The 14660-nt window shown below is 47.4% G+C and overlaps 1 protein-coding gene across 1 annotated transcript in view; it reads left to right on the top strand.

The window, feature by feature from the left end:
• The window catches only part of MDGA2 (MAM domain containing glycosylphosphatidylinositol anchor 2), a 209427-nt gene that overhangs the window by 61842 nt on the left and 132925 nt on the right, over nucleotides 1-14660 (top strand). The window lies entirely within an intron of this gene.

Here is a 14660-nt window from a genome sequence, read left to right on the forward strand (position 1 = left end):
TATAAAATATGGAATTGTGCATTCCAAGAATGCTTTCACACTTCCACATTTCTCAAATTTTCCAGTTGTTTTTTGCATGGAAACTCCTTTTGGTTTAAGCAATGGAAGAATTAAACAGCCCCGGACTGGGAATTTGTAAAATCGCAGAATCGTGGAATGGTTTGGGTTGGAAAGGAGATTAAAAATGAACCAGTGCCAACTCCTCCCATGGGCAGGGGTATTTTCCACTCCGAGCCTTGAACATTCCCAAGGATTTCGAATCTGTAGGATTTGAGGCTGCCTGTGATGGCTCTGGGAGGAGAAATGAATTAATGAAAAAAAATTCTATTTTCTTTCCTTTTCTCTCCTGTCCCTCCTCCCTCCTCCTTCACCAAAGCACACATTTATCCCCTTTTTGTCTTTCCAGCATTTGTTCTTTTAACTCTGGGATCAATGGATGTCGTTCTTTGGGATCTGATGACTCAGGGATGTCTCTGATCTGCTCCAAGTCCTCCTTGCAGTGACTCCACTCTGGGGGGGCTCCCTTTGAACACAGATCTTCAGATTTATCAAATCTTCCCATTTTTTCAGTTCTCTTTGCTGCCCTTCCCACCACGTGCCCCCAAATTTTTCCCTGGGGATATTTCCAGGCGGGGAAATTCCCATGTTCAGAGTGGTGGTTGCACTTTTCAATTGCTGGGAATTTTCTGGAATTTCTCCTCTAAATTTTCATGGAGTCTTCTCAGCATCAATGAGGTTTTTGGGAGGAAAAGTATAAGGATATGGGAATTATCAGAAAGAAGGGGAATTAAAAGCAATTGCCCTGTTAATCCCAAAAATTCACCTCACTCCTAATTAAACACCAGGCTCTGAGCATCCCAACAGATCCTCCAATGTCTGCTTGTTATCCATGGAGTGATTTTGAGATGTTCCATGTGATTAATATTTGTTATTCCTGATTTCCCACCTTCTCACACCCAGCTTTGGAATGCACCATTAGTTGCCATAGAAATAATTTTCCTGGCTGGAATTTTTAAAACCCTTTATCCCCGCTCAGGCGAGGTGAACGCAGCCTTTTTTTTTTTCCATAAATTACAGCTGTCAGGAGAGGCTGGTTTGATTTTTGGATAAAATCCTGCAAAGTTTGGAGCAGGATCACCCTGTGGGGATCTGTCCTTTTTCCAGATTTTATCCAGGATCCAAGGGCTGGGCTGTCCCTTCTCTCCAGCTCCACAGGGATGTGCCAGGATATCCAAAGGCCACTTATCCCTGGACACAAATGAGGGATTTCCTGGACTGAGTAGCTAAGAGGTGACATTTCATCCCCACTGGTGACACTCTCCTGCCCAGCACTGAGGAATGTGCTTTTTCCTGATTTTCCTTGGGAATTCTCACCCGTGCTGTCAGCTCCAGTCATTGGAAAGAAAACCTGAGACTTTCCAAAGTGAGGAGTGACGTTTGGATTATGAGGAGCAGAGGAAGAGGCATCTGATGAGCAGGGATTGGCTGGGATTTTGAATTCCTGGTTTTCCACGGAAGGATGAATGGGAAATCCCTGACAGGAAGGCGTGTCCAGGCTTCTTTTCCCAAGTAACAACAGGGAATGGCCTCAAGGTTTGCCAGGGGAGGTTTTACACTGGAGACAAAGAAGAATTTAATAGAAAAGGTTGCCCTGGGCCAGTGGTGGAGTCGCCATCCCTAAGGGATTTAAAATCCCTATGGATGTGGCACTTGGGGACATGGGTCAGTGGTGGCCTTGGGAGTGCTGGGATTCAGTCTTGGATGGCTTTTCAATCTCAGTGATTCCAGGAGTTTATAAAGACCTTGTTTGTCAACCCAACCTCCCCCTCCTTGGGGTTTGCTTTCCCTGGCTGTGATTGTTCCAGTGGTTCACCTCCAAGTGCTGTCCCACCTCGGGTGACATTATCCCGGTGGGAATAGCACATTCCAGGCAGCAAAACGTGTGGAGCTGGCAGGGGACAGTGTCCAAGTCCTCTCCCTGTCCCTCCCAGTGCTGCAGGGTGACCTCTGGCCCTCCCACCACGTCCCCCCCTCTCCCAGGTGCTGCCTCCCCACTCTTGTCCCCTGTCATTCCCGAGGCTCAGGAAGGAGCAGCTGCCAGCGCCACACGTCATTCCAACCATCTGGAAGCTGCACACTCGGGGATTTTTTTCCTGTTTGGAGGTTGCAACACATCTCAACGAGATCCCACCTCCTCCTCACATCCTCCTGCCACCCTTCTTCCAGTCAGGGCCATCAGAGCACATCCCTTTCTCCCGGAAAAATCCAGGAGTGCTCACGGTGCTGCTGGGGTGTGAAGAACGTGATGGATCTGTGGCTTTCCCGGGAAGCAAAGCAGGGGAGGATCTGCTTTTAGGAGCCCTGGAATTTCTCCCTGCCTCTGTTTGGTTGTGTTTTCTTCCCACTTGTAGGAGTTGGGTGCTGTGCTGATGCCACTGAGGCAGCAGGAGCTGCTCCCCTTGGAGCTGCCAGGAGATCCCGGCGACTTCCCGGGATTGTGAGCCCGGAGCAGAGGCAGGGAAATGCTGCTCCAGGGGGGGTGTGGGCCTGGGAAAACACATCCTGCCTGCTGGGAACTGGGGTGGCCAAAGGGGGGGACCCAAGTGACACAGAGCAGGGAATGGTTGGATTGAAAGGGGCCTTGAAGCTCATATTTATATATTTATATTTAAATATAAAAATATAAATATATAAATATATAAATAAATATATATATATATATATGGAATTAATGGAATCATGGAATGGTTTGGATGGGAAGGAATTTAAAGCCCATCCAGTGCCACCCCCTGCCATGGACAGGGACACCTCCCACTGTCCCAGGCTGCTCCAACCTGGCCTTGGACATTTCCAGGGATCCAGGAGCAGCCACAGCTTCTCTGGGAATTCCATCCCAGCAGATCACCTCCCTCCCAGCCAGGAATTCCCTCCCAGTATTCCCTGTCAGTTTAAAGCCATTCCCCATTATCCTGTCACTCATAAACTCCTTGGAAAGCACCGAGCTCTCCCCATGAACAGACCCAGGTGACTGTGGCACGTTTTAAAAACCCCTTAATTATTTCAAATGCACCCCCTAATTACTCCCCGTGATTAGTGGAGCCTCCTCCGACACTGCAGAACAGGATCCTGCCTTCTCCTTATCAATGCCTGGAAGGGAAAAATTCCCATTCCCTGGCACTCCATCCATTAGAGCAGAAAAAGCAGCATTCCCAAAAAACCCCCAACAAAAACCCCACAGTCTGTTCCCTTTGATCAGCTGTGAGTCAGACATAAAAGGCTCCTTTGAGGCAGGGTGAGTGCCACGGTTTTGGTCTTAATTGATAAGAATTCTTATCAAGCGCTGATGGGGCCGAGGGAAGGGGGGTGGGGGTCCCTCACACGGGAGGAGCAGCTGCTTTCCCACCCCGCTCTGCAGCTCCTTGGAGCAGTAATTGGAGCCTTGTTAGGAAAATTGATGCTGATTCCATCTGACACTCCTCAGTTCACGGGAAGACTTTACAAATGTTCACTGAGCACCTGACAAAACCCAGCCTGACTCATGACTAAATTAGCCTGGATTTTATGCTGGGGAAAAACCCTTTCCTGAATGTTTGACTCGGTGAAGCTCCAGTTTAGCAAGGAAAAACGTTTCCATCCTGCTCTGGCATGAAAAGCAATCTGTGGTGAGGCTTCACGTGACGTTGGTGCTGCTCAGAGGAGTTTGTTTGATGTTTTCTCCCCCAGCACAGCACCTGAATTCACACCTCTGCAGAGCTCTGCAGGGCTCCGAGCCTGCCCTGCTCTGCCTGCCAGGAGGGAGGAGCAGGAATTGTGCCAAAAATCCAGGGCAGGAATCACAGCATCCACAGCGCGGAGTAAGGGACTCCTGGAGCTGCACCGGGATCTTTGGGAATGAGCCACCGGTGCCTCTGAGCTCATCCCTAATGTCCCTTCCATCCCAAACCATTCCATGATTCCAATGATTTGCAAGCTGAAAAAAGGAATTAACTCCTCAGTTGTTTTATCCTGAATAATCTGAGCAGTTCCTGTCACTTTTCCAGTTTCCAGGTGGCTGTTGTCTCTCCACAGGGAATGTGTTTGCAGGTTCCTAAAAAGGGCTTGGAAGTGCTGAGGGAAAGACGTCAAATCCAGATTAAAATAGGTTCGATCCAAAGAGGTTAAATCCAGAAAAAAAGCAGCGTCAGGGAAGGGAAGTTTGGGTTTCAATCCCATTCCCTCTGTTGGGAATATCGAGCCCAGACTTGTTACAGCCTCAGCAATCATTGGGATGAGCCTGGAGGGAATCTCATGGAGCTGGGAATGACATCTGGGTTGGGGAGTGGCACCAGAGCAGTCTCATTTTGACATTTGGGCAGTTTAAATGTGCAGGAAATCCCATATGGAAAATTCCCAGTGCCCACAGAGCAGAACTCTCCTATTACTTTGAGGAAAACAAGAAAAAATTCCACTTTTCCTGAAATATGGACACTTGTCCTCTGACTCTTTTCCGTCTGTTTCCTCCCCTCCCAAAGCTCTGCAGTGTTTTGTTTTCCCTTTGTGCTGTCAGTTTGTATTTCCCTGGCTCTGACGGGCTCGGGAAAGGCTGGAGCAGCAGCTCTGGGATAAAGCACCAGGAGCTCTTTTTCCATGGGCACATGGAAAACCATTCCAGTCTCGTGGCACAGGGATGGGGGTGGCTCTGGAATGAAGGCTGGAGCTGGGAGGTCTGCCTGGAAAGGAATGGCATGGATGAAAAGATGGATAATTTGGTAACCAGGGAAACCAGCAGCTGATGCAGATCAGGCGGTGCTGGTGGCTTTGGAGGGAGATCTCCCAAGGAAACGCTCCGGAGGCTTTTCCAGGAGGAATGTCAGGAATGGTTCCCATTGCTCTGGAAGGAATGTTGTCCATGAAATCCCACCTGCAGAGCTGCCTCCAGCTCTGGGTCCAGCAGCAGGAGGACCTGGAGCTGCTGGAATGATCCAGAGAAATCCATGGAGCTGCTCCAAGGGCTGGAGCTGCTCTGGAGCCAGGCTGGGAGAGCTGGGAATGTTCCCCTGGAGAGGAGAAGGCTCCAGGGAGAGCTCAGAGCCCCTGGCAGGGCCTGAAGGGGCTCCAGGAGAGCTGGAGAGGGACTGGGGACAAGGGATGGAGGGACAGGAGCCAGGGAATGGCTCCCAGTGCCAGAGGGCAGGGATGGATGGGAGATTGGGAACTGGGAATTCCTGGCTGGGCTGGAATTGCCAGAGCAGCTGTGGCTGCCCCTGGATCCCTGGCAGTGCCCAAGGCCAGGCTGGACACTGGGACACCCTGGGACACTGGAAGGTGTCCCTGCCATGGCAGGGGTGGGATTTAAGATCCTTAAAATCCCTCCCAACCCAAACCATTCCAGGATTCTGTGATTCCATGAATTCCTAAGGCTCTGGAGTTTGTTGCTTTTATATTTTAAGGGAAAAAATTCTGCTCCCAAAAGCTCACCCAGCTGAGGTACCTGCTGGGGAGAATTGGAACAAATTGGGATTTTCCCACTGGGATGGGAGAACATCCTCTCAGGATCCTTCTGGGATGTTTGAATCTCCATGCTGACATTTCCATGGATAACATTTTCTCCTGGATTGAGCTCTCCTCCCTCCTCGGGCAGCTGGGAGTGACTTGGGAAGCTCCAGGTGGATTTTGCTGCCTTTCACCTGAACACTTGGATGCTGCAGTGGAGTTCATCAGGCTGGAAAATCTTTAGCCAGGAATATTTATATTTCCAACTAATATTTATTTCCAAATCTCTCTTTTTAAAGGCTTCCCCTCTACTCCTTCCAAATTTTTGGGCAGCTCAGCCACTTGATTTTTAAGTTTTTTTTTTGTCTTTACAATATAAACTTCTAAAAAGCCCAAGCACCCTGACCTAGAAGAGCTGAACTTGAAATAAATTCAAATATTTCATTAGGGTCAATATTTGAAAGTAATAGTTAATAGTAAAGGGATAATATTTAAAAATAAGTTTTTTTAAATCCCAGTTTTTACTGTTTCAATTAAATCATTCCGTGCCAGATGTTTGTTCTAGTGCTGTCCTACAGGCCCCCAGCACAGATGTTTAAACAAAACAAACTGAACCTAAATATTGAGTTTTCAGATAAATCTGGATTTCTCAGAGGGCCTAAAAATCCAAGGAGTTTAAAAATCCTTTTTTAGGATGCAGCAGCATCTCCACAGAACAATTTTCATAAGGTTTTTCTCTTTTTCTGTATTATTGTTCTCCCCTAAATCCAGTGATATTAGAATTAAAAATTAAAAATTTCCAGATAATTCCTAATTTCTTTACAGAAAAATCCCACAGCTGTTCTCTGTTTTCTCTTTTCCTGTATTGTTTCTCTTCCTCAAATCCAGTCAATAGCAGAATTAAAAATTAAAAATTTCCAGATAATTCCTAATTTCTTTACTGAAAAATCCCACAGCTGTTCTCTGTTTTCTCTTTTCCTGTATTGTTTCTCTTCCTCAAATCATGTGAATTTTAGAGTTAAAAATTAACTGTTTCAAGATAATTCTTTATTTCTTTTTACGGAGAAACCTTGCTGCACTTGGTGCCTCTTTCCTGAATTTTCCTCCTTATTTTTGATAATTCTGAATTTCTTTTTCCAGAAAAATCTTGCTGCATTTGGGGACTCTTCCCTTAATTTTCATATTCGAGTATTGGACATGAAAAATTAAATAGTTCTAAATAATTCCTAATTTCTTTTTTCCATAAAAATTTTGCTGCACTTCCCTGAATTTTCCTTGATTTTGAGTGGTTTTTTCTCCTCCTCTTCCAACGGGATGACCTCGTTTTCATTTGGATCAATAATGTCAGATTTTCAAAGAATTCCGGCACCATTCTGGGCTGAATCCTGGATCCTCCTGCAGATTTCGTGATTCAAGGGGATAAAAATAACGAGTGGGATTTTTTTCCTTCCCCCCCCTTCCCATACGCCTGTCAATCAAAATGATAAAGATATTTCTGACTCGCGGGCTTTAATGGCGTAATTAGCGCTAATTACATGTTCCAATGATTACACATATGAACGCTAATTACATAATTGCAGACAATTATGCTAATTAGGTAAATACATCGTTAAGGAGAAAGCGCTGGCGAAATCCAGGGGGTTTGCACCGCGGCCAAAGGAAGTGGAATTACAACAAAAGAGAAATAATCCTGCAAGTTTGGGAAATCCAGGGGACATTCCCGTGGGGGGAATTGGAGCGGTTTGGGCTGGAATGGTGGTGCTGGGAAAAGTCTTCAACCGTTGTGGAATCATGGAATGGTGCAGTGGGAGGAGCCTTCAACCTCTACAGAATCATGGGATGGTTTGGGTTGGAATGATGGTGTTGGGAAAAGCCTTCAGCTGTTGTGGAATCTTGGAGTGGTGTAGCTGGGAAGAGACTTTGAGTGCTATGGAATCTTGGAGTGGTGTAGCTGGGAAGAGACTTTGAGTGCTATGGAATCTTGGAATGGTGTAGCTGGGAAGAGACTTTGAGTGCTATGGAATCTTGGAATGGTGTAGCTGGGAAGAGCCTTCAAATGCTGAGGGATCATGGGATGGTTTGTGTTGGAATGATGGTGTTGGGAAAAGCCTTCAGCTGTTGAGGAATCTTGGAATGGTGTAGCTGGGAAGAGACTTTGAGTGCTGTGGGATCATGGGATGGTTTGTGTTGGAATGATGGTGTTGGGAAAAGCCTTCAGCTGTTGAGGAATCTTGGAATGGTGTAGCTGGGAAGAGACTTTGAGTGCTATGGAATCTTGGAATGGTGTAGCTGGGAAGAGACTTTGAGTGCTATGGAATCTTGGAATGGTGTAGCTGGGGAGAGACTTTGAGTGCTGTGGGATCATGGGATGGTTTGTGTTGGAATGATGGTGTTGGGAAAAGCCTTCTGCTGTTGTGGAATCTTGGAATGGTGTAGCTGGGAAGAGACTGAGTGCTATGGAATCTTGGAATGGTGTAGCTGGGGAGAGACTTTGAGTGCTATGGAATCTCGGAATGGTGTAGCTGGGAAGAGACTTTGAGTGCTGCGGGATGATGGGATGGTTTGGGTTGGAATGGTGGTGTTGGGAAGAGCCTTTGAGTGCTGTGGAATGTTGGAATGGTTCAGGTTGGAATGGTGTAGCTGGGAAGAACCTTCAAGTGCAGTGGGATCTGTGGAATGGATGGGTTCCCAACACCACCATTCCATGAATGATGGGCTGGAATGGTGAAATTGGGAAAAGCCCTTTAGTGCTATGGAATCTTGGGATGATTTAGGTTGGAATGGTGTTGTTGGTAAGAGCCTTAGAGTGCTGTGGAAAATAAATCCAGGGAATTTGTACCAGAGCCAAAGAAAGATGAATTAAATAAGAGACAAAAATTCCTTCAGGTCTGGAAAATCCAGGAACCACTCCCTTGTAGGGAATTGAAATGGTTTGGATTGGAGTGGAATAGCTGGGAAGAGCATTAGAGTGCTGTGGAATCCTGGAATGGTTTGGGTTGGAACGATGTTGTGAAGAGCCTCCCAGTGCTACAGGATCATGGAATGTTCTGGGTTGGAATGGTGTTGGGAAGAGCCTTCAAGTGCAGTGGCATCCATGGAATGGATGAGTTGGGTTCCCAACACCGCCATTCCATGAATGGATGGGCTGGAATGGTGAAATTGGGAAAAGCCCTTTAGTGCTATGGAATCTTGGGATGATTTGGGTTGGAATGGTGTTGTTGGGAAGAGCCATCAGCTGCTGGAATGATTTGAGTTGGGAGAGCCTCAAATCCCCTCCAGTGCCACCCTGGGATGGCAGGGACACCTCCCACTGTCCCAGGGTGTCCCAGTGTCCAGCCTGGCCTTGGGCACTGCCAGGGATCCAGGGGCAGCCCCAGCTGCTCTGGCAATTCCAGCCCAGCCAGGAATTCCCAGTTCCCAATCTCCCACCCATCCCTGCCCTCTGGCACTGGAGCCATTCCCTGGCTCCTGTCCCCAGTCCCTCAGGTAGCTGTGGGTTAGTGGCTGTCCCCTTTTCCCAGTGCCTTTTGGTCCAGTTTTAAACATTCCCTGATTTTTAGCTCTCTTCCCTTCTCTTTGGAAGTTCCCATCGTTGCTTCCCGTTGTGCTGATTCCCTTAACCCTGCCTTTCCAAACCCTTAATCCCAGCCCTTAGTCCTGGTTTTATTCCCAGCTGCAAGCTGATCCAGGCCTTTTTTATTTTTTTTTTCCTTTACATCTCCTTGCAATTCTCCCGAAATGTGGGAAGCGTTCCCAGATTCCGTTCCTTGGCACTGGTGGGAGTTGTTGGAAGGTGTGCCAGGAGTGCTCCACAAGACATGAATGATGCTATTTGGGATTGCTGGAGTTTGCAGAGTTTTTCTTCTCCTTGGAATTGGCAATGAGCTGGAATCTCAGCCAGTGGGATGCCAACACCTTTCCAATTCCTTTTCCCAGAACAAAGGAATTGCTGGGATCTTTTTAAGCCGTGCCAGGTTCGGAGAAGGAGAGATTTGATCCTTTTCCAGTGTTTTTTAACATTGTTTGAGGTGTTTTCCTGTCTGGAGGAGACTTTGCCAGTTTATCCTCTGGAAAAAAGGGAAAATCGGTGTTCATGGAGCAAAAAAACATGGAAACATCGAGTCAAAATCTTTGGAATTTCATCCTGACTAATTCCACATATTCCTTGTCCTGTCTCAACACCTGGAGTGTGCAGGCAGGCCGTGCTCAGGCTGATATTTTGGAATTGCCCGATGGAAAAGTTGCATCCAATGACTGGGATAAGAAGGTATGGATGGATTGAATTCCCACCAAGGAATAATCTCCATTTTGGAATGTGTTTAGGCCCCAGGATTTTGTGTCATCACATTTTTTAGTACTTTGTGACCATCAGGACCTTGTCATTTGAAAGGAAAAGGGGATTTTTTTTTTTTTTTTTTTAGGAAAAATCCCAAACAAATAACCCTTGTTCAGCCAGTTATTCTGATTCCTGATTTTCTTAGGAATATTTTATATGGAATATCTGACTTTTTTAAGGAATCAGGGAGTTTTTGCAGGATCTGTGACTCGTTCTCAGCAGCTGCTGCTCCTTCCTGGCCAAGCTGTGCTGCCAAATCCCTCTTGTCGAGATTCCCACCCTTTTCCCATTTTCTCTGCTCCCCCTCCCCAGTTCTCTCACTTTTCCAGCAAAATCAAATGTCAGCTCCTTTCTTTGTCACCGCAGCTGAACCGGGTGGCAGCTCAGACTCTCACTCCCATTTTGGGATCAGAGAGAGCATTGGGAGGAATTGGGATCCTGTGGGAGGAAAATATGGCCCCGCTGATTGGGATCACTGGGAAATTTAGGGTTTGGATCACTGGGGCTTTTAAGGTTTGGATCACTGGGAGATTAAAGGTTTGGATCTTTGAGATTTAGGGTTACATCACTGGGAAATTTAGGGTTTGGATCTTTGAGATTTAGGGTTACATCATTGGAAGATTTAGGGTTTGGATCTTTAAGATTTAGGATTTAGATCACAGGGAGATTTAAGGTTTAGATTTTTGAGATTTAGGGTTTGGATCTTTGAGATTTAAGGTTTGGATCTTCGAGATCTAGGGTTTGGATCTTTGAGATTTAGGGTTTGGATCTTCGAGATCTAGGGTTTGGATCTTTGAGATTTAGGGTTTGGATCACAGGGAGATTTAGGGTTTGGATCACAGGGAGATTTAGGGTTTGGATAATTGAGATTTAGGGTAAGGTCACTGGGAGATTTAAGGTTTGGATCTCTGGGAGATTTAGGGTTTGGATCTCTGGGAGATTTAGGATTACAACACTGGGAGATTTAAGGTTTGGATCTCTGGGAGATTTAGGGTTTGGATAATTGAGATTTAAGGTAAGGTCACTGGGAGATTTAAGGTTTGGATCTTTGAGATTTAGGGTTTGGATCACTGGTATATTTAAGGTTTGGATCTCTGGGAGATTTAAGGTTAGGTCAGTGGGAAATTTAAGTTTTGGATCTTTGAGATTTAGGATTTTGGTCACTGGAAAATTTAGGGTTTGGATCACTGGGATATTTAGGGTTTGGATCTCTGGGAGATGTAAGGTTTGGATCTTTGAGATTTAGGATTTAGATCATTGGGAGATTTAGGGTTTGGATCTCTGGGAGATTTTGGGTTTGGATCATTTAGATTTAGTGTTAAGATCACTGGGAAACTCAGGATTTGGTTCATTGATATTTAGGGTTTGGATTACTGACAAATTTCAGGTTTGGATGTTTGAGATTTGGGATTTATTTCAGAAAATTTCCTGGAAATGAGGCTGGAGTTCATTTTCAGTCTCACCAGAATTCTGGAAATACCAACAATCTCTGATGTGAACATACCCTGGGATGCATCAACTCCCAATAATTAGGGATTTTCCTGGAGTTTCTTCCTGTGCTGTTGGCACTGTCTGAAGGACAGCATGATTTTTCTGGATTATTTTTTATGGAGTTTTAAAAATGGGAACAGCTTTAACCAAGCAGGCTGAGTTTGATCTGTAGGGAATCAATAACCTCGGGGATGTTCCAGAGCACGACGTGGAGGGAACAGAGCCCCTTAAACCCGGCCTTGGGGCAGCTCCACTGAGCTGGGATTAGTCAGGTCCGGAAGAGGCTTCCCAAAAACCACCCTGGCTTCCTGTGGAATCTGCCTTGGAGGAGGGTGGGAATGTTGTGTGGGCCTGCTGGAGAAAAAAATTAGGGATGGGTGAAACTCTGGAGACTGAGCTTGGCACTGGTGAGGCCCCACCTCAGATCTTGGGGTCAGTTGGGGTCATTCGTGACCCCAAGGACTGGAGGGGCTGGAGAGTGTCCAGGGAAGGGACCAGAGCTGGGAAGGGGCTGGAGAGACTGAGGGAGCTGGGAAGGGGCTGGAGAATCCCTGAGGGAGCTGGGAAGGGGCTGGAGAATTCCTGAGGAGCTGGGAAGGGGCTGGAGAATTCCTGAGGAGCTGGGAAGGGGCTGGAGAATTCCTGAGGAGCTGGGAAAGGGGCTGGAGAATTCCTGAGGAGCTGGGAAGGGGCTGGAGAATTCCTGAGGAGCTGGAAGGGCTGGAGAATCCTGAGGAGCTGGAAGGGCTGGAGATTCCTGAGGAGCTGGGCAGGGGCTCAGCCTGGAGCAGAGGAGGCTCAGGGGGCCCTTGTGGCTCTGCCCAGCTCCTGCCAGGAGGGGACAGCCGGGGGGGTCGGGCTGTGCTCCAGGGAACAGGGACAGGAGCAGAGGGAACGGCCTCAGGCTGGGCCAGGGCAGCTCAGGGTGGGCCCAGCAGGAATTTCCCCATGGAAAGGGGGCTCAGGCCTTGGCACTGCCCAGGGAGGGTTGCAGTGCCCATCCCTGCAGGTGTCACCTGGAGGTGGCACTGAGAGCTCTGGGCTGGGGACAAGGTGGGCACTGGGCACAGCTGGGACTCTGATCTTGGAGCTCTTTTCCAGCCTCAGGGATTCTGTGAGGTTTAGATTGGATATTTGGGAACATTTCTTCCCTGAAAGGGTTCCCCAGCCCTGGCACAGGTACAGGGTGGAGTCCCCATGCCTGGAGGGATTGAAATCCCTGTGGATGTGGCACCTGGGGACATGGGGCAGGGGTGGCCCTGGCAGTGCCATGTTGGACTTCATGATCTTGGAGGATTTTTCCAACCTTCACGATTCTGTGAAATTATGAGGGACAGGAATCTCCTGAAAACCACTTTGGGGTTTTGAAAGAGAACTCGTTTGGTTTTTTTTGTTTTTCATTTTCTTTGTTTGGGGTTTTTATTTGGGTTCCTTTCCTATTGACACTTCCCAGCCCCAAATCTTCGTGTCAGCCCCAAAATCCCTCCCCTAATGACTCTGACAGGTAAGGGAGTCAAATTTTTATTGCTGAAAGATTAGAGAAGAAACATTTCCTCGTGTGGAGCTCAGTTGAGTCATTGTCATCCCTGTCAGCATTTTGGGAATGCTGTGTGAAGCTGCTGCCCTGTTTTTTGCTACTTCAAGGGGAGTAAAATGAGTGGAGATGGGGAGAAGGAAAAGCAGAAACAACACCTGAAATTGCTGTTTTTAGAGGGAAAAAAAGTCACAATTTGAACTGCCTGGGTTTCACCAGGGCTTTGTCACTTTGAACCACGATTCTGCTCTGAGGAGTGAATTTGAAGTGGAAAAAAAATCCGTTTTAGGCATTTTCCCCTCTCTGTTTAGACTGCAGTTCGAATTTAATGACACAAACACATTGTGATGCCTTTTTACTCTTGAGGGAAACAAATCCCTCTGGGAACAGGGAGCTGCTGGCTCCCTGTCCTGTTTGGAGCAGCCCTAAAGAGCTCCACCCTCCAAAGATCCCATTCCCAAAGTGGGGGAAGGCATCACCTCTGGGTTGGGGTCACAGCTGGGGGTAAAGTGGGATCTCAGAGGCTGTCCAGAGAGGCAAATTCCTGGGAAAACTTGGAATGCTCAATGTTTTTTAGGGAAAAATTGGGATTTGCCCCTTTGGACTCTGAGGGTGGTGCATCAGTGGCAGTTGGGTGGTGGAAATCCCAAACCTGGGAATGGTTTAATGGAGCCGATCCTGGTGCTGAGGAGGAGATTTCCAGTCCCTGCGTCCATCCTGAAGCTTCCAGCATTCCCAGAAAAATCCTTTGGAAGTGCTGACTCTGATTTAATGGAACAACAGGGGTTGAAGAAGTTTGGCATGAACATTTGGGGCTGAGCAAACAGAAAGTGATTCCTGATCCATTTTGTTTCTCCCTGAACTTTGCCTTTTACACTGGGAATTGATCCACGATCGATTCCCGCTCCCCCCTGGGTGTTTTAAATCTGTTGATGGTTATTCCATGATTTTTCCTGGGACACTGCACCATTGCTGAGCTTATCCCTTGCTTCCCTGAGGACATTTTTGTTATTTTAATGAGGTCTGTGGTTTTTCTCCAGACCTTTGCTCGATATTCCTCATCTTCCCAAGGTTACACCCCTCACAGAGGGGCCTTTCCTTGGATTTCAATCCAAAGGAATTGTAGAAGCTTTAGATGGAGGGAATGGGAGATTCCTACTCGGATTATTTTCTGTTTTATGGAACAAAACTGCATTTTTTAGCTGACTGGGGATTCAGGGCAGTGCTCACCATGGAGCACTGGTGAGCACTGGGATCACCTCCCCATTCCCAGTTCTTTCCATGGAAACCTGGAATGGGTTCAAAGGGATGTTAAAACCATCTTATTCCAAACCACCCCTGCCATGGCAGGAACACCTCCTACTGTCCCAGGGTGTCCCAGTGTCCAGCCTGGCCTTGGGCACTGCCAGGGATCCAGGGGCAGCCCCAGCTGCTCTGGCAATTCCAGCCCAGCCAGGAATTCCCAGTTCCCAATCTCCCATCCATCCCTGCCCTCTGGCACTGGGAGCCATTCCCTGGCTCCTGTCCCTCCATCCCTTGTCCTCAGTCCCTCTCCAGCTCTCCTGGAGAACCGGGGCTTGGAGCTCCCTGGCCTGGTGGAAAGTGTCCCTGGGTTGGAATTGGATGGGATTTAAGGTTCCTTCCCACCCAAACTATTCTGGGATTCTGGGATTCCAAAAATAAGAAAAACATCGAAAAAAAAAAAAAGAAATATAAATTCATTTCTCCTCCCAGACCCAGCACAGGAAGCCTCAAATCCCACAGATCAGAAATCTCTGGGAATGTTCAAGGCTTGGAGCAACCTGGGATAGTGGGAGGTGTCCCTGC

The sequence above is a fragment of the Serinus canaria genome, chromosome 5 (genome assembly GCF_022539315.1).
Source record: "Serinus canaria isolate serCan28SL12 chromosome 5, serCan2020, whole genome shotgun sequence".
In the NCBI taxonomy this organism is placed as follows: Eukaryota; Metazoa; Chordata; class Aves; order Passeriformes; family Fringillidae; genus Serinus; species Serinus canaria.